The sequence below is a fragment of the Halichoerus grypus genome, chromosome 1 (assembly GCF_964656455.1).
Source record: "Halichoerus grypus chromosome 1, mHalGry1.hap1.1, whole genome shotgun sequence".
In the NCBI taxonomy this organism is placed as follows: Eukaryota; Metazoa; Chordata; class Mammalia; order Carnivora; family Phocidae; genus Halichoerus; species Halichoerus grypus.
This window is the reverse complement of record NC_135712.1, coordinates 114945353-114973090: the sequence shown is the minus strand read 5'-3', so window position 1 is coordinate 114973090 and position 27738 is coordinate 114945353. Positions and strand designations below refer to the sequence as shown.

General features: G+C 35.0%; 1 long non-coding RNA gene across 2 annotated transcripts in view; it reads right to left on the bottom strand.

The window, feature by feature from the left end:
* The window catches only part of LOC118526748 (uncharacterized), a 502548-nt gene that overhangs the window by 162133 nt on the left and 312677 nt on the right, over positions 1 to 27738 (bottom strand). The window contains exon 7 of one of the 2 annotated variants that reach the window (XR_004912762.2): positions 1747 to 1794. The exons of the other annotated variant lie outside the window; for it this stretch is intronic. This is a non-coding gene — a long non-coding RNA (uncharacterized LOC118526748). The remainder of the gene's footprint in view (positions 1 to 1746; positions 1795 to 27738) is intronic. 2 annotated transcript variants of the gene reach the window in all.

Here is a 27738-nt window from a genome sequence, read left to right as displayed (position 1 = left end):
TGGCCAATAGGATAATACCAAGTATGTTTCAAGCAGAGACTTAAAAGGCATTTAGCAACTAAGACTTGATCTCTCTTGGTGCGTTTGAAACTAGAGAGCCCCATGTAAACAAGTGTAGGCCTCTGGCAAACTGCGGGAGTAGAACCTGCCATACGAAGGGGAACTGAGATGCTACGGCCACTATCTGCCATTGTATAACATACAAATAAGCCAACCTAGATCATCCAGCCACCATCAAACTCCCCAAATCATACAGCGAAATGGGAGAACCTAAATCAAAATGAGCAGAACAACCTCAACTAGAAGAACTGCTCAGCAGATCCTGAGCAATGAACTAAATAGAACGCTTGTTTTTTTTAAGCTGCTGAATTTTTTTAAGCTGCTGCTGGTTTGTTGTGCAGCTAAAGTTTACTGATGCAATCATCTTAGCCAATATCCTAGCTATTGTAGAAAAGTGGTATAAGAGAGTACGGTGCTGTCATAAAAACTGCCTATATTTCTATCAGTCATATTGTAGGCAGCAAGGATAAATGCAGAGCAGGCTAGAAGGCTAATGATGTATGCTATGCCATGGCAAAACATCAGTAAAGCTGTCACCTGAAATACCTTGGAAATACCTATAATTTTGCATAATTGGTTGCTTTTAGGATGTGTGTGTGTTTCAATCTTTATTCAAAACATGTTCCGATAAAATCAGGAAGATACTCTACAAACCCTTTACTAGGGAGAAGGCTTCCAACCTTCCCATTCCCTATTCTTATTTCAAAGAAAACTCTATACCCAACATCCTATTGGTAATGAAACAGAATTTTTTCTAAAATAGTATTGAAAATTCAAGTGGAACCAACCTCCCACTGGAGGACCAAAAGTATGTTTTCGTACTTAAAAGGGTATTCTTGTTTGAGATACAACTTTGTGGAAGCCAAACTCCAAGATGGCCCCCAATGATCCTCATCTTCTAGTACTTATGTCCATGTGTGATCCCTTCTCACACTGAATAAGGTAGACTTATATGATCTGTATGATACTGTGGAGGAGACAGTATGTAATTTCTGAGGCTAGATCATAAAAGGCATCCTGACTTCTGCTTTTGTCACTTGGATCTCTCAAATTGGGGGAAGCCAGCTGCCATGTCATATACTTAAGCAGTCATGTGGAAAGAACTATAGGGAATTGGGTGGGGGACTGAGGCTTCCTGCCTACATCCAGCTGGCCATGTGAATGATCCACTTTGGAAGTGGTTCTTTCAGCTCTAGTCAAGCCTGCAGATGACTGAATACCTGGCTGAAACCTCATGAGAGACTCCAAGGCAGAATTGCTCAGCTAAGAGGCTACCAAATTTCTCATCTACCCAAACTACAAGAAATAAAAATTTTCCTTATTATTTTAAGGCAATTACTATTGCAGCAATAAATAATTAATGCAAACTATAAACATTTTAGGTTTTAAATTTTACTTGAAGGCTGAATTGCTTTTTATTTAAAAGCACTGACTTGGGGGGCACCTGGGTGGCTCAGTCATTAAGTGTCTGCCTTCGGCTCAGGTCATGGTCCCAGGGTCCTGGGATCAAGCCCCGCATGGGGCTCCCTGCTCAGAGGGAAGTCTACTTCTCCCTCTTCCTCTCCCCGTGCTTGTGTTCCTTCTCTCGCTGTGGCTCTCTGTGTCAAATAAATAAATAAAATCTTTAAAAAATAAAATAAAATAAAAGCACTGACTTAGGACACAACGCTTGGATTTGCCACTTACCTACTCTGTGACCGTGGGCAAGTTGCTTATCTTTATATACTCATTAATCTGGAAAATGGAATAAAAATAGTAATTACATGATTGAGATATGTTAAGTAATATACAAAAGTGGTTAGAAAGGTACCTGGCACACAGTTCGTATCCTAACTCTATCAAAATCATTTTTGTGGAAGGGTTCATGTTTTAAGTTTGAAAATACATATAATATAACACATTTGACTGAATTCTAATATTTCAGGCTTGTTTCTTAAAATATTATACTGAAGATAACTGTAACTATTTTTTCTCACAGACTATTCCTAAAAGTTGCTTTCACTTCTACTTTTTTTGTTTCACCGAATCATAATGCATTTCATACTTCTGCTATAAACAAACCAAGCTTTATAAAGATAGGCATGGTAGTTTCTAATAAATGAAATAGTCATCCTAAGGCATAGTATGGAAGATATATATCACTTAGAGGTTTGGATACAGAGTGGAGACTTCCATTAATATTAAGTATGCACTTCTCCAATTTCAGACTCACATCCTTTATCTGAGCTTCACACTCCTTGGGAGACATATCAAATTGTAATTCTTGCCCTTTTGATGTTTACTACAGCAAATAACTTATTTCCTATGGTGCTATTCATTTTACTCTCATAAATAAAACATTCTTTCATCTATTGTATATTTTATTTGCTATTGAGAGCAAATTCTAAGACTAGCATCGGGATTTTATTTCTTTGGTTTGGCCATTTTATTGTTCCTTTGAGCTACCGTATGTTGGGAATACTTCTGCATTACATGCTATGAATATTAGAAGTCTTTGCTTTGTTATCACTTGTATCTGCTTTCCAACTTCCCAAATGACTAATTCTTCCCTAAATAATGCTTCCTTTTCAAGCAGAGTTATTTCTTATATATATGATGAAAAGTTATGCTCCTAAGAAATAATAAGGATAAAATTCACTAGCTTAACTCTATTTTGAATTTTTAAAACTTTTTACTTCAATAGTTCAGGTTAATTATTGAATTATCCATAAGAAAACAAAATGAAAAATGATTACCTAAGGTGGCTCATGATGTAATAATTTTATAGAGATGCTGATTTCTAAATTGAGCTATTTATTAGTTCAACATAAATGATCAATAGTTTTAATTTAGGGGGAAAACGACAGTAGAATTTTCCATTATATTTAATGGAATTAAATAAAATAATATAATATAAATTACATTATTTAATATAATAAACTAAGAAGAATATTTTGAATATATTATATAGGAGGAAATAGAAAAGGCTATCATGTTTTCATTGGTTTTATTTTTGACTTGGCTATCACCAACATGAAGAACAATCACTGTGCTTTATTTGCAGAACATTAAACTGCACATACAGAATACTAGCTTCTAGCTGCTAAAATGGAACATACAGGAAAAAAAAACCATTTAGGTGATGTCTTAAAATATTACTACCAAACAAGTCAATTTGCAAAAGGTAGTATTACATTTTTGTAACATTTGTTTGAAATTATTTATCTCATGCTATGTACTACACACAGCACAGAGATGTAGATAAATTAGCCATTTGTCGGTTTCTTGTCCTTTGTTTAACACTCACAAGAGAGAATGAGAAAAAAAAAGACCACTCTGTTTCATCCTCATTCCTATCTACTTGATAAAGATAGAGCCTGTAGCTGTGGGGGGGAAAAGAAAAAGTTATATCATACAGATCCTCGACAGGAGGACCATTATATATTCCTATAATTAGATATAAATATATATAAGTCCACCCAACACACACACACACACACACACACGCACTCAATTCCTTTTCATTCTTCAATTCTGCACAGCTTCTGCTGAGCCTCCAGTTGTCTCCACCCTGTATATAAACTGTAGACAGTTTATATTTCCTTCTAAATCATCCGAGACACTGAAAAAAAAAAAAAAAACTGATTTCTTTTTCCAAATCAGAAGACATGAGTTTTAAGAATTAACTGGTGCAGAATTTTTTAAGTATGTATAATCTAGAAAAATATTTACCAGAATATTTTCTTCTTTTTGTGCATGAACACTTACTTTCTTATTGTCATGGCTAAGCTCTCTAGGCAAAGGTAGGCCCTATAACTGAAATGGAAATAGGAAATATATTTTGCATGTATAGTAAGTACTTAATTATAAACAATTATCAAGCAGAATCAGACAGGAAGCCTTAAGCCCAGGAAAGAAAGAAAAAAAGAAGGAAGGAAGAAAGGGAGGGAACAAAGAAGGAAGGAAACCATCCAGCATTTATTTTTTCCTTAAAAACACCAAGTTTCCTCTAAAACACCAAGTCAAGATTTGTAGCCAGCATACTTGTTTTGAATCTCTATTCCATCACTTACTACGTGGTGGTAATTATATCTTGGTCAACATATTAAAACCAACCCAGTCTTTAAAACAAGAATAATAAAAATTACATTCCAGCATTTTTGAGAGATAATTAAATGAAATGGTGTATCTAGTACTTTTGACACTAAACAGTTTTTTAAATGTAGGCACTGCTTGGGGCAATGACTTATTGCCATGGAAGACCAAAACTGAACATGTGCTAACCCCCGTGGTGTGTCCTTCTGAATTCAACTTTTCACGTTAAATTCTATGCAGCGGTAGTAAAGAACTACATGTTCTCCATGCAATATGTGCCCTCCTTAATACCCATTACATGGAGCACTGGGTGTTACACGCAAACAATGAATCATGGAACACTACATCAAAAACTAATGATGTACTGTATGGTGACTAACAGAACATAATAATAATAATAAAAAAGAACTGCAGGTTCATATATACATAATTAAAAGAGAGACTACAGATCTTCAAATGTTTATCATATTACTGGTCTGGCCTAGTCGGTATTTGCCAGTTAGAAAAATAAGATAAACCAACCCACAATCAAAAGAACAAATGTATAAACCCCAAATTACAAATATAGTCTTCTAAGTGAGATTTATAAGATTAATAGGAATTTCTCTAAATCCTAAAATAAGCTACATGGTATCAAAATTTGTTTCAGAACTATTGAGAAACTAATTAAAACCTTTCCTTAAATCATTCTGTTCAAAAGTACAGTTTTATTTTGATGTCTAAGGGAAAACTTAATTGGAAACTCAGAGACATAATAAAATATTTGCTACACTTGGGGAAGCCTGAAGCAACTGCAATGTTTAAATTTTTTTGTATTAGTTCATAGCATACAATGTTTCTAGCATTACCTGTACATAACATATACCAAGTTTCCACAATGTAGAAGCATGTTTGAAATATATTTAGGACCTTTCCATTTTATAGGATGCAAAGTAGGACCCAAGCAAAATTGGAAGAAGGATTGGTATTCTTTCCTTATTCTAAGTTCCAGTTTGATAATTTGATAATTATTGATCTAGTCAATCAGAGTTAATTCCTCCAAAATTTTGGAGGAATAATTTCTTTCTAAAAATGATAAGAAAAAGCAAAATATCATCAAAGGAGAGTAATAACTTTTTGCCTTAAACATCTTATAATATCCAGAAGCTTGAGATACTGGGTAGCTAAGAGGGCTTCTTGACTATAGTAACCTGGCTCCTAATTTTATATACTTGTAGAATTAAAAATTATATAAAAATAGATTATTGTTGTTCAATTAGAAAAAGATGAATGCAAGGAGTGATGAAGGAGCCAAACTTTGCTGTTCCAGAAAAATTAGAAGAAAAATGTAGTACACATTAGAGCTATTATTTTGTTGTTGTATTCCATGTGTATGCTATTAAATTTGCCAGAAGTTATAATGTAATATGAAACAATAATCTTGGTACAAGTATCCTTTCTAGTTCCTGCTTTTAATTAAAATGGTTTTAATATTTCATCAGGATATTTGCAGTGATTTCTAGTCGGTAGTTTTTATTATACTTAGAATGTTTACTTTGTCATTTAGAATAATGGGGTCTTATGAAATGTTTTCAGATTATGTTATAATACATTTGTTTGTTACCTTTTCTTTGATACAATGGGTTAGACTAATAAATATGACAGTGGACAACCTTATATTTCTGTGATAAATGCAAATAGCTATTGAAATTTACTGATTTAAAATCTTTTTTTTTTTTTTTTTTTTTTAAGATTTTATTTATTTATTTGACAGAGAGAGAGATAGCGAGAGCCCGAACACAAGCAGGCGGAGTGGGAGAGGGAGAAGCAGGCTTCCCGCCAAGCAGGGAGCCCGATGTGGGACTCGATCCCAGGACCCTGGGATCATGACCTGAGCCGAAGGCAGACGCTTAACGACTGAGCCACCCAGGCGCCCTGATTTAAAATCTTTTTAAGGAAAGAGCTGTCGAACTTAGTAATACACTTTCAACATATCTAATTAATCATTTCTTGATTTTATCTATTATCTTTTTATTTGTTTACCTATTTTTCTTATTTTCAAATAATTTTTAAATATGAGTGGGTGTTCTAATTTCCAGGTCTGCATATAAAGAGCTTGGCAGTCATCACTAAGTCCTAAAACATGAAAAAACTTAGGGGCACCTGAGTGGCTCATAAATTAAGCGTGGGACTCTTGATTTTGGCTCAGGTCATGATCTTAGGGTCAGTATTGTGCCCCACTTCAGGCTCCAGGCTGGGCATAGAGCCTGCTTGGGATTCTCTCTCTATCCCTCTACCCCTACTCTCTCCTCCCCGCCTCCCAGCTCGCACAGAGGCGCTCTCAAAAACAAACAAACAAACAAACAAAAAACTTGAACAGACTGAAAATCAACAACTCTTCTTGGATCTATAAGACAGGGGAGGACACAGGACCGCCTACACCCCCCAAGAATGGAGAGACAGACCAGCAAGTAGGACATGTGGTTTACTGGAGCAGAGATTCACAAGTGGAAACCGCTGAGGCAACCAGTGTTGGGGTAGGAAAACCTGAAGTATTTGTATTTGACAACTTGCTGGTGGCTTGGTGTGAACAACTCTGAGTGTTAAACACTCCAGGGGCCCCTGTCAAAGGTGGGCACCCACAGTATTGTGAGATTTATCTCTAGGAGTTCAACTAGATTTCCCCAGTAAATAGAGGAGAAAAATCCGCTCCAGCTTCAAGTAGAGGAAGGGGAAAAAGAACCATTTTGAAATGTCAGAGCACTCTGTTCTTAACAAGGCCTGCCCTCAGGGGAAACTAGTTAACCAGAGCCTAACCTGCTGTGGTATTATCCAAACTTAACTGACTTGTGAGAGGGGAAGACCTAATTCCAGCCAGCTTTAGCCTTCCACCTAGCAGAAGAGAAACACACATTTCTAGCCACAAATATACATACTCTAGCCCTTTTTTCCCACCTAATTGGAGGAAAAAAACACCTAAAAAACAATTGTGAAGTTCACCTCCCACAAGCATAGGCTCACTAAAAGACTAAAAGACTGAGCTCTAACCCTAAGATTCTACAATGCTTCCCCTCCTCCACACTTCACCACCACATTAATCAAGGCCTATTTACAGGAGCTCGTTTTACCCAGTACATCAAATTTGGCTATCAAGAAAAAATTAGAAGGCATCGCAAAAGGCAAAACACACAATTTGAAGAGACAAAGCGTAGCATCAGACTCAGATATGGCAGCATGTTAGAACTATCACACTGGGAATTTAAAACAACTAGGATTGGGATGCCTGGGTGGCTCAGTCGGTTAAGCGTCTGCCTTCGGCTCAATTCATGATCTCAGGGTCCTGGGATCAAGTCCTGCATCGGGCTCCTTGCTTAGCAGGGGGGGTCTGCTTCTCCCTCTGCCTGCTCTGACTGCCACTCACCCTGCGTGTGCTCTCTCTCTGATAAATAAATAAAATCTAAATAAATAAATAAAACAACTAGGATTAATATGCTAAGGGCTCTAATGAATAAAATAGACACCATGCAAGAACAGATGGGTATTTTAAGGACAGAAATGGGTATCTTAAGAAAGAACCAAAAGAAAGTGCTAAAGATCAAAAACACTGTAATAAAAATGAAGAAGGCCTTTGATGGGCTTATTAGTAGACTGAACATGACTGAGAAAAGAGTCTCTGATCTAGAGGATAGATTCCTTCATGAGATCACTCCTAAAACCACAAAAGTACCCTCTATTTATAGAGATTTATCTTATGTAATTTTCTATACAGATATTTTATGCACAAATCACAAAGGGTTTGTGGCATTATTGACGCAAAAGTGTAGCCTTATAATCAAGGCTTTAGGCTTTGAATTAGGTTTATAAAAATACATGCATACATACATGTGTATATAAAATCTTTGGCTTCTGACTCAAACCAACAAGGAAAAAACTACCTTCAAAAATCAATATCACCTTTTATCAAGTTATCTCAAATTGAAAATGATGACATACTTTTTTCTTTTCTTGGAGTGCTTAAAAGATGAATTTGGGAAAGGATGGTGAAAAAATAGGAACCAAGGTAAGGAGACTTTCTGTTGTTTGGTTGTTTCATTCATTTCGTTTTCAATGAGATATTTTGATAAAAAGTACTGATAACATTCCTGCTAAAACGATGTCCAATGATTTCCAGTGGAACAGAATTAATTCCAAGAAAAGTATGGAAGGAGAGTATAGACTGACATATTTAAGTGTGGTTTTTAGGAGTGTCTGGGTGGCTCAGTTGGTTGAGCATCTGACTCGATTTTGGCTCAGGTCATGATCCCAGGGTCCTGGGATGGAGTCCCACATTGGGCTCCCTGCTCCGCGGGAAGCCTGCTTCTCCCTCTGTCTGCCGCTCCCCCTACTTGTGTGTGCTCTCTTTCTCTGACAATTTTTTTTTTAAATGTGGTTTTTATAGTACTGTATATGTATTGGGGAAAAATTAGGGCTTTAGTCTTTTTCTTTTTCTCGAGTTTTAAGGCATCATATAGATTTCTAGTGAGTACTTTCAATAAATATTTGATATATGATATGTCAATCACAATAGCCTTTCACAGAATATATTTAGAATCAGAATAGATCTTAGTATTGTAATAATACAATGTTGAGTAGAATTGGACATTAGCCTCAGTTTCAAGGTTCATTAAAACTTCTAAATATCTGTAGAATAAATTGATACAAATATAACACAAGAGTTCAGATTTTTTTGGTTAAAGAATAAATTTTAGGGCGCCTGGGTGGCTCAGTTGGTTAAGCAACTGCCTTCGGTTCAGGTCATGATCCTGGAGTCCCGGGATCGAGTTCCGCATCGGGCTCCCTGCTCGGCAGGGAGTCTGCTTCTCCCTCTGACCCTCCTCCCTCTCATGCTCTCTGTCTCTCATTCTCTCTCTCTCAAATAAATAAATAAAATCTTTAAAAATAAATAAATAAATAAATAAATTTTATTTTTTTGATTAATTGCATTAAGCAAATAAAGATTTCTTTGTTCTCTCAGACAGTAAAATCAACTTTCTTAGGTGTCCCACAACATTCTATCATTCTAGTGATATTAGCTCTCATCTATTATTAAAATTGTTTTATAAATTTTTCTCCTATTTGTTCATATTTTCTTTTAAGTTGCTCAAGTTTATATAATTAAAACATTTTAATGGAGAAATGGGAACCTATAAGGATTAGTGGAAAGAGCAATTTTGCCCCTACATAGAGAGAATAGTTTTTTATTATTCATTCATTCAAATTTCATTTATTCATTAACTCATTCCACATTTACTCATTGCTTCTTATTTTTTTAGAGATTCGTGGTAGGTTGGTGTATTGGTACAAAAATAAAGGACCTTCCCTGATTTTAAGAAGTTTGACCAGTATTTGTAGATAGGTTGTCTCTAGCAGATGAGTAGTTGTTAAAAACACATTTTTACTTGAAAAGAATAGGTTATGACTGAAGATTTCCAATGAGAGTTCAGAGGACTCAGTAGTAATAGAGATTTTTGTTAACCAACCACAAGGAAAAGTAAAATATTTCACTTGGAGAATAGTTACTTGAGTGGAATTCCACTTGGGGGACAAGTTGCAAATGGAGACTAGGGAACCCCCAAAACTGGCTGAATTAAGGATGGACACTCAAAAATCTGCCTCTCTTCTGTGTCATTATGTCCATGGTTATAGGACACAGTTGAAGCTGTGTCTTAACCTATGAAATGTTCTATGCATATTTATATCTCTTCTCTCTGATAGTACTTAACACATAGCAATGCCCAACAAATGTTTATTTAATGAGTAAAATAAAAACTTTGTAAAATGAGAAAGGCCATGAAAATAACAAATATGAGTTTAAAAGACCAAAAACTTCACTCGTCTTAATAAAGACCACTATTCCCCAAAACACTTAGTAATATTCCTATGCTAGATAGTAAACTTTCAAAATATTCCCTAAGACCTATGACATTTTTAAAAGTCCTAAAGTTTGATTATTCTAATGTAGCATCAATTGTACATCACAAGTACTTACAACAAATCAATTTATTTAAAAATTCTGTTTTGTGTTATGACTCTTTATGATAACAAAATATTCCCAATACCTTTGACATTTTTCAAAGTGCCCTAATGTATAAATCTTCCATTGTAACTGACCTTGTGTCAAAACTTTCTCTCTCTGGGGCACCTGGCTGGCTCAGTAGGAAAAGCACGTGACTCTTGATCTCAGGGGTTGTGAGTTCGAGCCCCCCGTTGGCTATAGAGATTACTAAAAATAAATAAATAAACTTTAAAAAGAAGCTTTCTGTCTCAAATCAATACATTTAATATCTCTGTTTGATCTTCTGTCTCCTTGTCAACATAAAAAGACTTAGGTTTGCAGCAGATGGCAAATCACTTCAAGGTCAAAATGATAATCGAGTAATATATTTAAAAACAACTTAATTAAGTGAAAACCTGTCCACATTAAGACTTGTTCAAAATGTTCATTACAACTTTATTTAGAATAGCAAAAATTGATAAACAACTAAAATGTCTATGAATAATCAATAAAATGGATCCAACTACTATACAACAACAAGCAACAAATTGCCGATATACATAATATACATGAATCCCAAAGGCATTATGCTAAGTGAAGGAAGTCCATCACAAACAATTTCATGTTGGATGATTGCATTTTTTTAAGTTCTAAGAGAGGCAAAGCATAGTGATGGCAGATCTGTGGTTGCCAGGGGATGGGAATGAGAAGAAGCAGGAGGCAGAATGGCTTGAAACTATTGGAACATATAGAGAAGCAAAAAATCAACCCCAAGCAAAGAGGGTTGCTGCAGAGTTAGCCATCACTTTCCCAACAGAATCAAAGTCAGAGTGAGCAAATACAAGGTGCAGAAATGAGCAATACGTCTATTAACTTTCGGGTCAGGGATAAAGCAAACAGGATAGAGAGCGATGACATATGTCTCCAGGTACCACCCAGCAGTAACTCGCAGAGCTCCACACCAAATTCTAGCAAAGGTTGCGAGGAAAGAAAATGTGCAAGAAACATGTAATGTTCCTTCCAAGCATTGTTCACTCCAGCTAAACCACTGAGCAAGAGTCCAGTGGTTTTCAAACTGTTAAACAGGGGTTATTTTTGTAATAATATAAATTCTTAATATTATTGTTGTCTTTTTCAAACTCATTCTCTCACTGTGTAGATTGGGAAATTTCTCAGACACTGATGCTGCAGTGGCATCATCCCTCTGAAGGCTAATGGAATGTGTGTTTGTATAGTCTTGGGTTTCAGATGTTTGGGGGGTTTAATTATTAATATGGTAAACATTAGAAGAGATAACTCACATAAATAAAACTGTGGAAATGAGTCTTAAAACCAGAAAGTTTGAGAGTTGTTAGCATAGGTAAATAAATAATGGACCACCTACCAAGACTGGGTCTGGAACCACCCTTCTCCTCCAGTATAATAAGCAGCATTTGCTTCCAGGTTCAAGCTGTGAGAATTACTTTCTAACCACAGCAAAATATTTGCATGGGGAGCTCATATGGTTGGAAAGCAGAACATAGCCAAGTTCACTAACAGACCACTACAGGGGACACAGATGCAAAGGACAAAATCTAAATGTCCCTCCATTCAACGACGTAACATTACCCTAAGGCATTCCAACATAGGACAATCCTTATTTTAGTCTCCTTATGACAGACACACGCTCAGAAGATATCTAAAGGCAGCTAATTCAGAAGAATAAAGAGACTAGCACAACTACAAGGAAAACATACTACTTCTCATAGTGCTACCCTCAAATATAAAAGCACAACAAAGGACAAATAAATATTTGAGAAATGTAAATAAAATTAAAGAAATTTTGCTATGAACAGTGAGAACAACTGGTCTAGTCAAAACCTGGATCTATGAGGACAAAAACAAAATACTATGTAATCATAGAATTAAAAGCATGTTATATTCAGAAAAATGCATGAACTTCTCAGAATTTCTAATCAGAAAACAAGAAATAATTATGAATTAAAGTGTAATTCCTAAAGTTAAAACTTCAGTAGAATGTCTAAATAAGAGAATGTATATATAAGTGACCTGCAGTTTAAAATTAAAAAATCTCCCAGAAGGTTGAAAAATAAGTAAAAGAGATATAAAATGTAACATAAATGTTTAAAGTTATAGATAGAATACAAAGCCAAAGTTCAAACATCCATATAAATAGGAGTGTCAACAGGAGAGAACAGAGAGAATTTACAGTAGTAAATGATAGCTGAAAACATGTCTGACTTGAATTAATCTTCACATTTAGAGAGTTCACCAAGGACAAGCAGAAAATTATTTTAAATACACATATATCTACACATATACTTATGATTTTTCACAAAGATTAAGAAAAAAGCTAAAATTTTCTTTAATAATAATAATAACAACATCAACAACTTTACCTCTAACTTAGCAAGAAGACTGGCATGAATTATCTCATTAGTTATGCCTGATGCCAACTGACTGACAAAGTAGCAAGTCCTTTGTTTTGAAAGTTTGACTATTACTGATCCTAGAATTAGATATAACAAAAACAGTCAAATGTAAGGGCAATATAAAAATATTTTCACATACATAATGACCAAAAATATTTATCTTCCTGATGGTCTTTCTAAAAAAACTTCAATTTTCTCAACAATAAAATGAGTTTCTAAGAGCTTTCATTTTCCTAATCAATCCCACATGGATTCAAATGGGCCATTTCTGCTTGATGTTTATTAACAAAGCCAACCAAATATCAGTAATGAAAACAAAGAGAACTTGAGGAGGTGCAGTCGAAAATATAAATGAGGAAGAGAGGATCTAACTCTAACCCAGGAGTACAGTAGACCAATGTGTCATTAGATAGGGGCAGCAGGCCCAATAGTATACAGGTCCAAATTATGTTAGAAGAATGTATGAGAACTTCTAGTGAAGTGACTAGAAATGACTCATGACTCTGTATCTTCCCTGCATAATTGATGAGACCTATGCCTAAAATATTATATTCATTCATTTAACTTCCAGGGCAGATATATGAAACAAGCAAACCTACGTGCATCAGTCAGGACATGCTTGGATATGCTAAAACAATGCCACATCTGCAGTGGCTGAGAAAACCAACATTAATATCTCACATGGCAAATATCCATCATGGGGGCTCTACTCTACTTTGTCTTCACTCAAGGGCCCATGCTAAATAGGCTCCATTTGGGGGCTGCCATGTTTGCTAAGGTGATAAGGAGTGCACATAGTAAATGGGCCCAAGCTCAACATTTTTAGCTGGAAGTTTACAAAGTGCATGTTTTCACCCATGTTTTATTCACCAAAGCACATCTAGCTTTAGGAACAGTGATTTGAAATCCCATGTTTGGAGGAGAAATGGCCACAACTTTTTGCTGAATAGCATTTATGACTAACATATTTCATAGAATTATTACCTTTTGTTTTATTTTATCACAACATCATTTTTTGATACATAAGGATTAAATTTATTCCTGAAAAAAGAGAGGTATTGATAAATTTAGCACACACAGGTTTGCATCCAGTTTTTTCTCCCATTGCCAAAGATTCCTTGTGTAATTGGGGCAAATCACCCTATCTAAGATCTCCCATTTCCTCAAGAGAAAGTCAATTTAAGATCTTCATTTCCTTATTAATAAAATCCTAGATGGTTTTAAAGAGACTTTCCCTGCTGGCTTGACATTTGCTGCCATATTACAGACAAGAAAGTAAGAAATTTAATGCACAGAAAAGTTAAGTGACTTAAAGAATCACAGGACATGTTTGAAATTGACCACATCATTTATATATCTAAGGTTACATATATTTTATGTCAAACGCACATGGTGAATCCCCCAAAACAAAAGCAAAAAAATAGTAATCATAATTGCAACCACGGAAAAGAATCTATCCTCACAAGGCCAAATGATTTATTTTCTTTTCCAAATCTCCATTTGCATATCACATACTGGGCTCTTAGAGGTTAATGGTTATAGAATGAAAAAAAAATGAGATAAATGTGGAAGAGAACTGAAAAATTTGTCATGTCATAGTCCAGACAGGATCTAAGATGTATTGCATAAAATATTTGTCAGCAAATGCACTTCAATCTCTGTAGGATTCTCTACACTTGAAAGAACAGATGTTCATTGTGTTTGATGAGCTACAAAACCATTGCCTGCCCCGAAAACAAAACAACCAGGAAAGAAGTGACATTGACATTGACATGTGGCAAAAGCAGTCACTTCACAGCAAATTTGTGTTCAATCATTTATACCTTCCTTGAGTATTCTGTAAGGTTCTAGTAACAAAATATCAAGAAAATATTTATTTTGCCTGATTTTATTATGGATTTGTTTCCTTCATTTTCCTCTCAAGATGGGAGACAGAATATTAAATGTATGTAACATATTTTTTTTATTTTCAGCAATACAAGTAATACAAAATTGATTGCGTTCTCCTTATAAAAATGGGACATTAGTAATGATAAATGAATTAAAATTAAAATTGTCTTTCATATTCTCCTTTATCTCCCAGAATCAGTTATTTGTTTTAGGTTTTTTGTGTATGTTTACAAGCAATAATATCTGAGAATATGCCTCTGTAAAAAGTTTATGTGGATATACACTATAAGTATAAATACGTTTGTGTTTGTTAGGTATGTAATATTTGGGCTATAGAGTTGTAAGGTGTTTATTTTTGTGCATATTGTATTATTTCTCAAATATAAAGATCTTTTTTTTTTTTTTTAAAGATTTTATTTATTTATTTATTTATTTGACACAGAGAGAGAGAGAGGAATCACAAGCAGGCAGAGTGGCAGGGAGCGGCAGAGGGAGAAGCAGGCTTCCCGCGGAGCAGGGAGCCCGATGTGGGACTCAATCCCAGGACTCTGGGATCATGACCTGAGCCGAAGGCAGACGCTTAACGACTGAGCCACCCAGGCGCCCCTCAAATATAAAGATCTTGTTTGATCTTTTTAAGGTTTAATACTGAGCTAATGTTAAGTCAGTGTGAGGCGAATGTGATAACCACTACACTACGGAAACCCACTGAGCTAATGTTGTCAGTATGTTCTGATATGATCACAGCAATTCTTACAATGTAGAAATCATTCCATACTTGTATCGTTAGTAGCATTTATCCCAAGCCCTCCCATTTCCCCCAGCTAACTTACCTCTCCCTAAAGAGCCCCATGACCCAGCAACTACAAAGGTAACTCTTGGCCTAGCAGATCTTGCTCCAGTGCCCTGGGCAGTCAGCAGCTTTCCTGAATGGCCAAAGCAGTTAATTATCATCAACATCACCCCTGGATATATCAAAATATAATTTGTCATTTTGCCATTGGTAATTTCTTCTCCCACTTTCATATATTACTTCTCTTCATAACACTTTCTACCTTCAAAAAACTATAAAATGTAATTATAATTACATTATGTTTTGTGTGTTTGTTCCTTACTGCTATATCCCAAGTGCCAGGCATATGGTAGGCTCAGTGAATGTTTATTGAATTAATAGTCTCATGTTCCGGGGTGCCTGGGTGGCTCAGTTGGTTAAGCGACTGCCTTCGGCTCAGGGCATGATCCTGGCGTCCCTGGATCGAGTCCCGCATCGGGTTCCCTGCTCAGCAGGGAGTCTGCTTCTCCCTCTGACCCTAACCCCTCTCATGTGCTCTCTCTCATTCTCTCTCTCTCAAATAAATAAATAAAATCTTAAAAAAAAAAAAAAAATAGTCTCATGTTCCTACCAACATTGAAAATCTTCATAATTTTTGCTAGTAAAATAAATTGAAAATATCACATTGTTTTGTCAGTTAACATTTCCTGGATTGCAATTGAGATCAAACAGTATATTTCAAATGGTCATTGTTTATTTTTTATTTTTTTAAAGATTTTTTATTATCCATTTGAGAGAGAGAGAGCACAAGCAGAGGGAGTAGGAGAGAGAGAAGCAGGCTCCCTGCAGGGCTCGATCCCAGGAACCGGAGATCATGACCTGAGCCAAAGGCAGACACTTAACCATCTGACCACACAGGTGTCCCTCAAATGATCATTGTTTATATAAGTATATACATTCTATAAATTTTTAGATTATGTGTCAGCTTATTGTTAACAGATGTTTTCTTATATTGTTTTTCAATAAATTTATTTAAATCCTTATACTTTTTCTGAGGGCTACTTTGCTTCTGGGGGCTACTTGGCTTCTGATTTAATTATCAATTATTCTTTCCACTCCTTTAAATTTAGTTTGCAGATATAGTTTGATTTCTTTTATAATTCCAGGGTAGAATTTTAAAAATTCCATTACCTAAGATTTTTGCTTTTTGTTCATAATTACCAATGTCATTTCACTGCAGCAAGAAAAAGGAGCTTGCCTGATTTTTTATTTTGAAAATGTATTTTTAAAATTTTCAGTAAAAATCAGTTATATTAGGCCGAGCAGGCTTGTCATCTTGTATTATACAACCCCAGGGCCTTTGTGACCTATTATGTAAACGTTCTTTCTCCCTCTTCTTGTTCCACGAGGATGTGAGGGCTCAATTCCACACAGTCACTCAGTACTCAGGCTTTTGGAGCCTCCAAGACATATAGCTGTACCACAGGTAACATGTAATCTTCTCAAAACAAGGGGAAAGAGAGCTTCAGTGCTTGACCTGGCATTCATTTCTTCTCCCACACAGATCATCTGCTAGAACTGGTCACACGGCCATGCCTCCCCATAACGGAGCTGGGAACTGGGAATGAACCCATGGAATATTTGGAGGATATATTCCTTTTCTAATGTTTCCTTCTAGTTCCCAAATATTCCTTTGTTCCTATCTTTCCTTAAATGAAACCAAATCAAATCCTTCTTAAGGCAACAAAACACAAACTTTGTCTACTCTATGTGTGTGATCTCTGGGTGGTAGGTGGTGGTCCCTGCATCATTTCAGAAATGTCTCTTCTTGGTCCAGAGGACCTGATAAATCACGTTTCTATCCCCTCATACTTTTTTGTACAATGAATAGCCCAATTACAATGAATTTCTCCTGGTGGAAAGACAAAGCAGTTTATAACATTTCTGAAATTGTGAGGTTGCTATTGTGAGGGTGCTTTTCCTGGGAGTAATGAAGGTTTCTTAATTAGACATTGATTTTGCTTTTAGCAGAGACTCCTTTGTTCATTTTTCTCTCTGGCTCCTGACTCTGCTCTCTTGGAGGCTGTTATGGACTGAATGCTTGTGTGTTCCCCAAATTCATATGTTGAAGTCTTAACCCCCAGTGTGGCTATATTTGGAGAAGGGGCTTTTAAGAAGTAATTCAGGTTAAATAAAGACATAAAGATGGGGCCCTGATCCAACAGGATCTGTGTCCTTACAAGAAAAGACACCAGCATGCTTGTTTTCTCTCTCTCTCTCTCTCTGCACAATGGCCATGTGAGGGTATAGCAGGAAGGTAAGTTTGCAAGCTTGGAAATGAGCCTTTATCAGAACCCGGAAACTGAGCCAGAAACTTGATCATGGACTTCTATCCTCCAGAGCTGTAAGAAAAGGATATTTTTCTGCTGTTTAAGCCACCCAGTCTATATTATTTTGTTAATGGCAGCTGAGTTGACTAATAGAGGGACATTTCCCTTGCTCTTGTTCTCAGTGGCCACATCCTCAGGGGCTGTTGAAGAATATACCCAGCCTTCAAGTCCCCTCTGTACTCACAGCAGGTTGGGGCGGGGGGGGTGTCCAAAGGCTCTTTACTTTCATAGAGTCATAGCAATTTTCACCTCTAGACTCATAGTTTGTTTAGCACTGCAGTCTCTATTCATATCTGTTTGAATCCAGTCAATTCCATCTGCCTGTTATTTTTGAAAAATAGTTTTTAGTTCTACTATCTTTCTTTACTTTTTTGCCAAATGCTTCTCTCACAAATTATGCTCTCAGACTTCTCTGGCAAAGCTTTACCCCTACTCTGATTTGTATCCTGAATCATTTTATGCACTGACAGGTACTACTAGTTGTCATACCATTATACTGATATATTTTCCTGAATCATCTTAATCAGGTAAGAAGTTCAGCAGTAAGAAAAAAGGCTACACCCTTAATCTAATTTTTGCTTCGAGGCTGAATTTCAAAGGCCTTTGTTGCTCACATATTTTCCTGGTTTTATCCCCTATTATAACGGTTAAAAAGCAATTCACTGCTTCAATATTTGTACACCCAGAAATTTTCAGATTTCTTCATTACTTTTTATTTTGGCTTGAAAACATTCTAATTATTTTCTGGGATTTTCATTTTTATGCAATACCTAGTCAAATCCAGTCAATAACAATCAATAGATAGTATTGTAATTCAATTCTCCATAATCTTTCCCAAGAACTAAAAGTTCACCAAGGCTAAAACAAAAACAAAAACAAAAACAAAACAAAAGCAGTTCATTAAGCCTATCATCTGGCTTCCAAGTTAGGTCTGATGAGAAATGCTTTATTATTGCATGATATAGAGTACTATCTTTTCATTCTCAGGAATTAATTTCATAATTGGTCATCACCTGGCCCTTAAAATAATGCCAGCTATTTTAGGCATCTGTTGTGGTAACCTTACTTCCAATGAGTATTAGTCAGGATGGGATAGGATAGGATAGGATAGGATAGGATGGGTAAAGCTATAGTAACAACATCAAAATTTCAAGGGCTTAAAATAGCATACCTATTTCTAATTCTTTTTTTTTTTTAAGATTTTATTTATTTATTTGACAGAGACAGACACAGCAAGAGAGGGAACACAAGCGGGGGGAGTGGGAGAGGGAGAAGCAGGCTCTCGGCCGAGCAGGGAGCCTGATGCAGGGCTCCATCCCAGGACCTTGGGATCACGACCTGAGGCGGAAGGCAGACGCTCAACAATTGAGCCACCCAGGCGCCCCACCTATTTCTAATTCTGATGGCATGTATGATGTGAGCTACCAGAGGTTTCTGCTCCATCAGGAAGTAGGATCTTTTCCTCCATCCTTTGAATTTGGACTTGGCCTGTGACCTGATTTTACCAATGGGATGGCAGGAAATGTGATACAAACAGGGACTTGAAATGTCTAAGACATTGGCGTTTGCTCTTGCTTGGTACACTTGAAACCCTAAAAGAGCCATATGAACAAGCCCATACTAGTGTTCTAGAAGATGAGGAGACACATGGAAACAATGTAAACACCCTGTGTCGCAATTTACTTCCAGAGATATGAGGGAGACCATTTTAGGTCATCTAGCCGACCATCCAGCTATCTACAGGTATATGATAGAGCTCAACAGAAATCATGTGAACTCCCTCAGACGAGAAGAATTACCTATCCACTAATAGGATCATGAGTTAAGTGAAATAGTTGGCTTTTTAAAACAGTAAATTTATTCCAAATACATTTTTTAAGTAAGTTTTAGATTTTTTTGTTCTACAGCAAAATCTAACTGATACATCAACTAATACCTATCTAGCAGAGTGCTGATGTAACAAAGGCTAAAACATGTTGCATTAGTTTTGGGTCTGGGGTTGGTGAAGACTGGAAAAGCAGCAAGAAAATTGTGGAGGTTAGAAAAAATGGCAGTGAAACTGCTATATCAGGCTGGAAAAATGGCAACCTGTATTATACGGTGGTGGAAAAACTGTTAGAACTGTCGTCTGTGGTAACTTGGAATATAAAAATGTACCCAAAGAACCTGAGGATTTGGCTAAATAATTGCTAGAATTTAACATAGAAAATTCACAAATATTTATATCTTTGAATAAATAATATTTACCAATTTTCTTGGATAGTCTCCCTTTGCCACATTAGGTATATCTTCTACCCTTCTCCTCTCAGGCAGGCTGAACAGTATGGACAACAATTAATAGGCAGCATTACTCCCTGACTTGTATTAGCTTCAGAAATTTAGAAGCACTGGCACAGAATAGGAGGATGTGAGGACAGTGAAATTAGTGTATTTAATGCCATGGCTAATTTTCTGTCAAGACACAGGTTGATAGTGATGGAGCTCCATTACCAAAGGTCATACTTCCTGTCCCACTTACAGCTACAGCTGCCTCTCTAGGTTCTCTCTCCCTTTCCCCACTTCAAGCTGTTAGCCCGAGCACTTTATACCCTTGATGAACTTTTTTTAAACCTTCCTGGATTTTCTAATTGGACCCTGAATGATATTATGATTTTTTTTAAATAAGACTAGTTAGAACAGAAAGTCCTTAAAAATTATGGATTCCTTTTATAGATCTTAGTTTGTAAAACTGCTTTGTATCAGCATTATAAAGGCAAATTTATGATGCTAAATACTATTTATGTTTTTGTAGCTGAAGGGGAGAAGGAGATAGGTCCTCTCTACATTGCAATGACGTTTTTAGTGAACTGTTAGCAGAACCTGCAATTTTTCAAGGCAGAATGCTTGGATTTTATTAATTACCACAGTGAGAAAAAAAAAAAATACTGGCCTGAGAAACCTAACAAAGATTGTATGGAAAATAAAGAACAGAATAGGATTAACAGATGCCCAGAATATGGGCACATCCTGTTTTCCATTTACACAGCATTGGCACAAATTTTAAAACAAGAATAAATACACTGTTTGATAAAACATTCATTTGTGTAAAAAAAAGACAATCTCAAACCAAGGAAAAGCAAGGGACTGAAACAAAAAAATTAGATTAGTTACTCTTTTGGAGGCAGGGGATGTAACCAGGAATCCCACATTTATACATTTGAATATGCACACTTTAGTATTGATAAATAAGAAAAATGAATGTAATCATGTGCTATAGAAAAATACTGGAAATGATCAAATATATATTGCCTTATATCAAATTCACAATTCATGTTGAACACATTGAGCTGAGGTGTTACAAAGCAAGTCTGAATTTAACAGTGTGAGTCATTTTTAAATGAAATTTAGGTGAGATTAGATTTCTTAAAGGTAAAATTATAATCGCACATAAATAATCATAATGCTATTCTGTAAAGAAAAATTAAAAACAGAAGTTTCCAATTAGGATTTGAGAAGCATGTATAATATAATGGAAAATGCCACATATATTATCTAGGACGAAGCAATAGCAAGTAGATTGTGTATCTGATGATGTTAACAAATCCTTTTACCCTTTTATGTTTGAGTCAACCAAAATTTTAGATACTGACAATTAAGAGAAATTCAGCAAAGACAAGTAACATGAATACTAAATGCACCAGTCAATACAGAGTTGACTTGACTCAAATGCATTTACTCTGTTTTCTTAGTAAAATAATAATGCATCTTTGATTTCATATTTTCACTTTGTTTTCAACCAAAACATAGACTTTGGACTTTTTGCAAATGTCATTTGATAGCCTCATCTTGTTTTAAAAATATTACTAAATAACTGCCAGACAAATGTACTCAAAAAAAAAAAAAAGTAAAAAGTAAAAAAGAAAGAAAGAAACAGGAAGTAGAATGGGAAATCATGTTTTTAATTTGATTTATTTCTTCTGAAAGCAATCACTAAACTTTATCTGGACATCAAGAAAACATATGATGAAACTTCACCTATAATTTTTTAAATATACTTGATACTGGATCGTATATTTTGAGCACAATGAAAAAAAAATAACTGGGATTTGGAGAATAAATTCAAATTCATATAGTGTTAACATTTATATTTGTTCTCAAAGTGGGTATACCCCAAGGTCACGTCCTTAATCATCTTCTTTGTCTATACTCACTCACATGCTGATCTCCTCCACGTTCCTGGCTTTAGATATCACTATAACCTCGATGATACAGAATTTATATTTCCCTCAAAGAAGTTTCTCTCAAATTTTAAACCTGAATGTCCAATTCTCTACTTGATATTTCTATTCAAATAAATCCCTAACAAATATCAAAACTCAACTTGTCCAAAGCTGACCTCCTGATCTCCCCACCTCCCAAATTGCTGTAAGCACAGCCTTTCCCATAACATTTGATGGGAAACTCATTCTTTTATTTGCTCAGCTGGAAAACTCTGGAGACATTTTTTATCTTCTTATACTCCACAACCAGTTCATCAGGAAATCCTGTTGGCTGTACACTCAAAATATATCCAGGAACCGACCAATTTTGTCCATTACCACTACCATGATCCGATCCGAGTCACCATTATCTCTGTATTGGACCACTGCTATACCCTCCTAACTACTCTGTTTCCATCCTTGCTCAACTATATTCTTAAACATGTGTATCAAATCATGTCTCTCCTCTGTTCAAAACTCTGCAGTAGTTCCTCATTTCACTAAGAATAAAAGTCAAAACTTCCTTTGTTTCTCATTCTGCTCAATGCACGAGGGTCTCCTTGCTGCTTCTTGATGAGGCCAGGTACATTCCTAGCTTAGGAAATTTTCACAGACTGGAATGCTCTTCACTCATCTATTTGCTTTGACAATTTCCATACCTTTCCAAGTCTGTTCATATGTCACCATCACACTGAGGCCAACTGTGTCCAAATTGTAACATGATCACTGCTTCCCTTCCACCCACTCCTGATCTCCCTTATACTCCTGGGTATGTCTGTATGTGTGTCTGTGTGTATGTGTATATATAAATACACACCATATATAGAGAGAGATATATGTGTGTGTGTTTGCATGTGTGTGATTTCAGTTTTTCAATAGCATTTATATAATGTCCTGCACATAAAATACACTCCAAAAATGTTTAAGTGGAAAAATGAATGTGAGTGAATGAACATTATAACTAATGAATTCTAAAACTAGCTAGGATGCAAATATAGTAAAGCACAATTGGTAAACACTGTAATGTAATCTCTAATTTCAGAGGATTAAGTCATTTCAGATCATCCTCTTTAGTAATACTTAATTATTAGAATTACATTTAGCTCCCTTTTTTCTCAGGCAAACCCATTTCATTTATATTTTAAATGCCAATTTAACTTTCCAGCTCCTACTAGCATATTCACAAATAAAGACAATTCAAATTAAAAATTTGCATAACTATAAAATAAGCCCTGTTAATGGGATTGTTCTAGATCATTTACACTTAATTTAAATATAGATAAAGTTCTGTGTAAACTGCTATCTTGCTATTTGTTTTATATTTGTGACTTGTGTTCTTTGTTCTTTTTCTCAACAGCTATATTTTTAAATTTATGAAAAGATAAAATTTTGTGATATAACATGATAGATAAAACTATCTTATTCTTAAAATAGGACCAACACAATGGAACCGTAATATGGAATCCTACTCAGATTAGAAAGATGTTTGTGTTATTCGACAGAATGACAACAATAATTTAATTTAGTATCCAGCCAGTTTTGATTTTATGTTCTCAGGATCTGCTTTGCTTTATTAAGTTTACAAAATTTGGTACATTTAAAAGTTGTAAAATTAACTTTTCATATCTAACCGATATGTTATTTGACAATATTGTGATTATTCTTTTAGAAATTAAGAAAAATTACAACTTACAACATTAAGCACAAGATGCGATAACTAGAGATGGTCTCTCTCTCTCTCCTGTTCACTCAGCATGAGATTTTGGGGATGAAGAGAAAAGTGTAAATTCTTCATAGATAAACATCATTTGATACATAAATGACTCTAAAGAGTCAGATGTAACTAGGGAAAATAAGAGTAATAAAGATCAAATTTAAATACACAGATGTACCCAGAATCAATAGAAAAGGGTGGAATTTAAAATTTTGAAAAATACATAGAAACTTTACAAGCTTTTGAAATGAAACGTAATTCTCACAAATGTTCATCTTCTCACTTTCCCTGAATATAATGAGATATATTTCTGAGTAAAAGAAAGTAAAACTAAGATTATGATGGATAGTAATTAAAATAATCACATTTTAAGGAGATACATGCTTTTGTTTTTATTATTCACTAAATTTCATCACTCTGATAGCTATAGATAATTTTTACAGTTATTTCTATATAATATGGTTTAATAATAAGAGATTGTCATTGAAATGTATTTTAGTCATCAGTTGGCAGTAAGGCCCAGGCTATGATCAGTATTGTGCTTGAAATAAATAAGTGGGTAGGAAAAAAAAATAGATAGATGGATAGATAAATAGATAATTTGGTAAACCCTTGCAATTTAATCACAGAGACAAACTATATATAAAAAATAATATAATTAAATTTCTATAAATCGATAGAGAAAAGAACAGCTATACTCTATTGGTCTGATCCTTTATGGGACTATCTAGAGAGAGGCAGAGTGTTCCATTGAGTTAGTTCTTCTTCTCAAGCTTAATTAATCTTTGATTGAAGAGCTAATTTACCTGTTTCATATGGGCCTAGAACATAAAGAATTTTATTGAAAAACAGGTTTGAGGATGGGTGGAAAAGCCTGACCCTCCCCACATCAAAGTACATCCTTTGCAAAAAAAAAAAAATTTAGCTTATTTCCCTTTACTAAAAGACCTTTAATTTTTTTTTCCTCCACCAAGGCTGAAAATACTCTATACGTCCCTGTGGGAACACTGTTTTGACCACTCCATATTTAATGTAAATGACCAAATTGTTCACAAATATTTTAGAAACAGTATCTAAGTCACTGAAGTGGATAATTTCCTTTGAGAATGAAAAACAACTCAGTATAAAAGGAGCTAACCACCTCCAGGTGTTATTTACAAAGCTGAACTTTCAAAATTCCAAAAGTAGTCTTTCCCCTTTAGCGGGCTGTTCCCTGTGTTTAATCACATGTTACATCTTCTCTTAAGGGCACCTTTCACATAGCAAAGGTTGTTTTGATGAAAATCTTACAAGTAACATATAAAATAAATTTGCTTCTGAGTCTACAAAGGCATGAAGATTAATGGAGAAAGAAGGCCATTTTTGTGTGTGGATCACCTATAGTTACACCTTGCTAAACAAAGGAAGAGAGAAAACAGATGGCTCAAGAAAATTATAGAAGACTTGGAGTTCCAGGTAGATATTAATTACCAAAATCTGTATTACAGGAGAAATAATCATAGTTAATTACTCATTGCATTGTCTTTGTTTATATGAGTTCAACTCCTGTATATAAATTGCCCTATCTTTTAAACTGGCCATTTTACTAGTTGACTTATGAAACCAAATACATTACTGTATATGGAAAAATACCTCAATAATTGTCATCATTGGATTTATCCTGATTCTAGCATTTTTTTAATAATTTGTCTTCATTTCAAAAGTAAAAAAAATACTGATCTTCATAACCTATATTATAATTAATAATACATTCATTTGGTTTAGCCTCTCTACTTGATGTCAGTTACTAAAACGAAACAATGAAAAGGGAAAGTCTAATGAAGAGGTTGGCTTGTCATTTATTTTTGTTTTATTTACAAAAAAAATAAAAATAGATAACATACTATATGCCAAGCACTGATATTTTATTATCTTTCAAAATAATTCTGAGAGTACAATCTCATCATCTTCATTTTACAGATTAGGAAACTGAGGTTTAAAGAGGTAAAGCATGTGCCCAGATTAATAATTTAAAAAAAAACTATAGAAAAGAAATTGAACCTAAGTTTTTCTAGCAACAAATCTTATATATATATATATCTCCAGCTTCTAAATTTGAACTGAAATAGACTTTAAAAAAAGTTGAAACATTAGGATTAGAATACAATAAGAGAGATTTTTCTTACATGGCTTATGCAAGAATTTGTTTTAATTTTTTATTTAAATTCAATTTATTTAACATATACTGTATTATTAGTTTCAGAGGTAGAATTTAGTGATTCATCAGTTGCATATAACACCCAGTGCTCATTACTTCACGTGCCCTCCTTAATGCCCATCCCCCAATTACCCCCCACTCCGCCCACCTCCCCTCAGTTTGTTTCCTATAGTTAAGGCTCCTATGATTTGTCTCTCTCTCTCTGTTTTGGTCTTATTTTATTTTTCTTTCCCTTCCCCTTTGTTCATCTGTTTTGATTCTTAAATTCCACATATGAGTAAAATCATATGGTATTTGTTTTTCTCTGACTTATTTCCCTTAGCATAATACCCTCTAGTTCTATCCATGTTGTTGCAAAACGGCAAGATTTCATTCTTTCCGATGGCTGAATAATATTCCATTATATATATATATATATATATATATATACAAACCACATCTTCTCTATCCACTCACCTATTGATGGATGACTAGGTTCTTTCCATAGTTTGGCTATTGTGGACATTGCTGCTATAAACATTGGGGTGCACATGCCCCTTCGAATCACTATGTTTGTATCCTTTGATAAATAGCTAGCAGTGCAGTTGCTGGGTCATAGGGTAGTTCTATTTTTAACTTTTTAAGGAGCCTCCATACTGTTTTCCAGAGGAATTTGCCCTAATTTTTAAGTAATCATGCCCAAACTGTATGTTGTATATATGGTTACATCAATTACAAAATCGTACCATATCAAGACAATTACAGTTTTTGTTTTCATATATTTCATATAATATGTATGCATTTTTATATCATTTGTAGCAGCCTCTGGTGACTGTCTTCTAAAATAACTTTACCTTCTCCTTTGCTTACAGACCCCAATTTATTCCCCTCTTATGGGAAGATAACTTTATTCCCATATCAGGGAGTATATCTGAGTTTGTCTGAAGTAAGTCAGTTGTGGCAATTGCATTCTTCTTTACAGTGAATAGTTCATGGGAATGTGACTCAATTCTGGTCAATTAGATGTGAAAAAATGTCTTCACGGACTTTTAGGCAAAAAGCGTCCATTCTTTAAAAAGGAACGATGAAGGAGAAATAGTCCTTCTATCTGATGCTGCTGTGTCTGAATGAGATGCACAGAACTGTTGCTGACTTAAGAGGGCTGGAAGAGGAGTTCCCTGCACACTGAATTTGGCAAAGCAGTAAAAAGAAAACACTGGGTTTTCAATTAAATAACAAAACCTAGCGAAACTGTACCAATAAATTTCAGGTTATGTAAGATAATAAATTTCCTATGCTTAAGCCGTTTGAGTTTAGCTTTTCTACTATTTGTTGACAACCTACTTGTCACCCTGTGATGCAGTGGTGCATTTCTATTTCTAATCATTGTGAAACCCAACGTCCTCGTGGTTCAGCCTAAATGAAAGTTTATTCAAATGAAATCAAAGGGTCAATCCAGAGCAACTGGTACTTGTGATGTACTCTTTCTCCATTTTTCTCTCTCTGTACCAGCTGTTTTTCTTTTTTTAATAATGTGAGGTGAAATTCACACAACAAAATCAAACAATTAAAAGGAAACAATTCGGTGACATTTGGTACCTGCACATTGTGGTGAAACCACCACCTCCATCTGGTTCCAAAATGTTTCCATCTCGTCCAAGTACATATGACCATAGGAATCTATCAGCTCCTTGACAGCAAGGCATGTTCAATATATGTCTGTATATATCTAGAATATAATACAATTCCTGGCACAGAGTAGATATTTAAAATACAATCTTTAAAAATGTAATGAGAATTGTTTCTCTACTACTGAACTTTTTTTATAAACATAAACCTAAACCTAGATCCCATAACACATTTAATAAAATCATTCATTATGGACAAATCCCATAACACATTTAATAAAATCATTCATTATTGACAAATCAGGTTAGTTGATATTATAGAACTTGCCATTTTTACCATTAAAGTAAAAA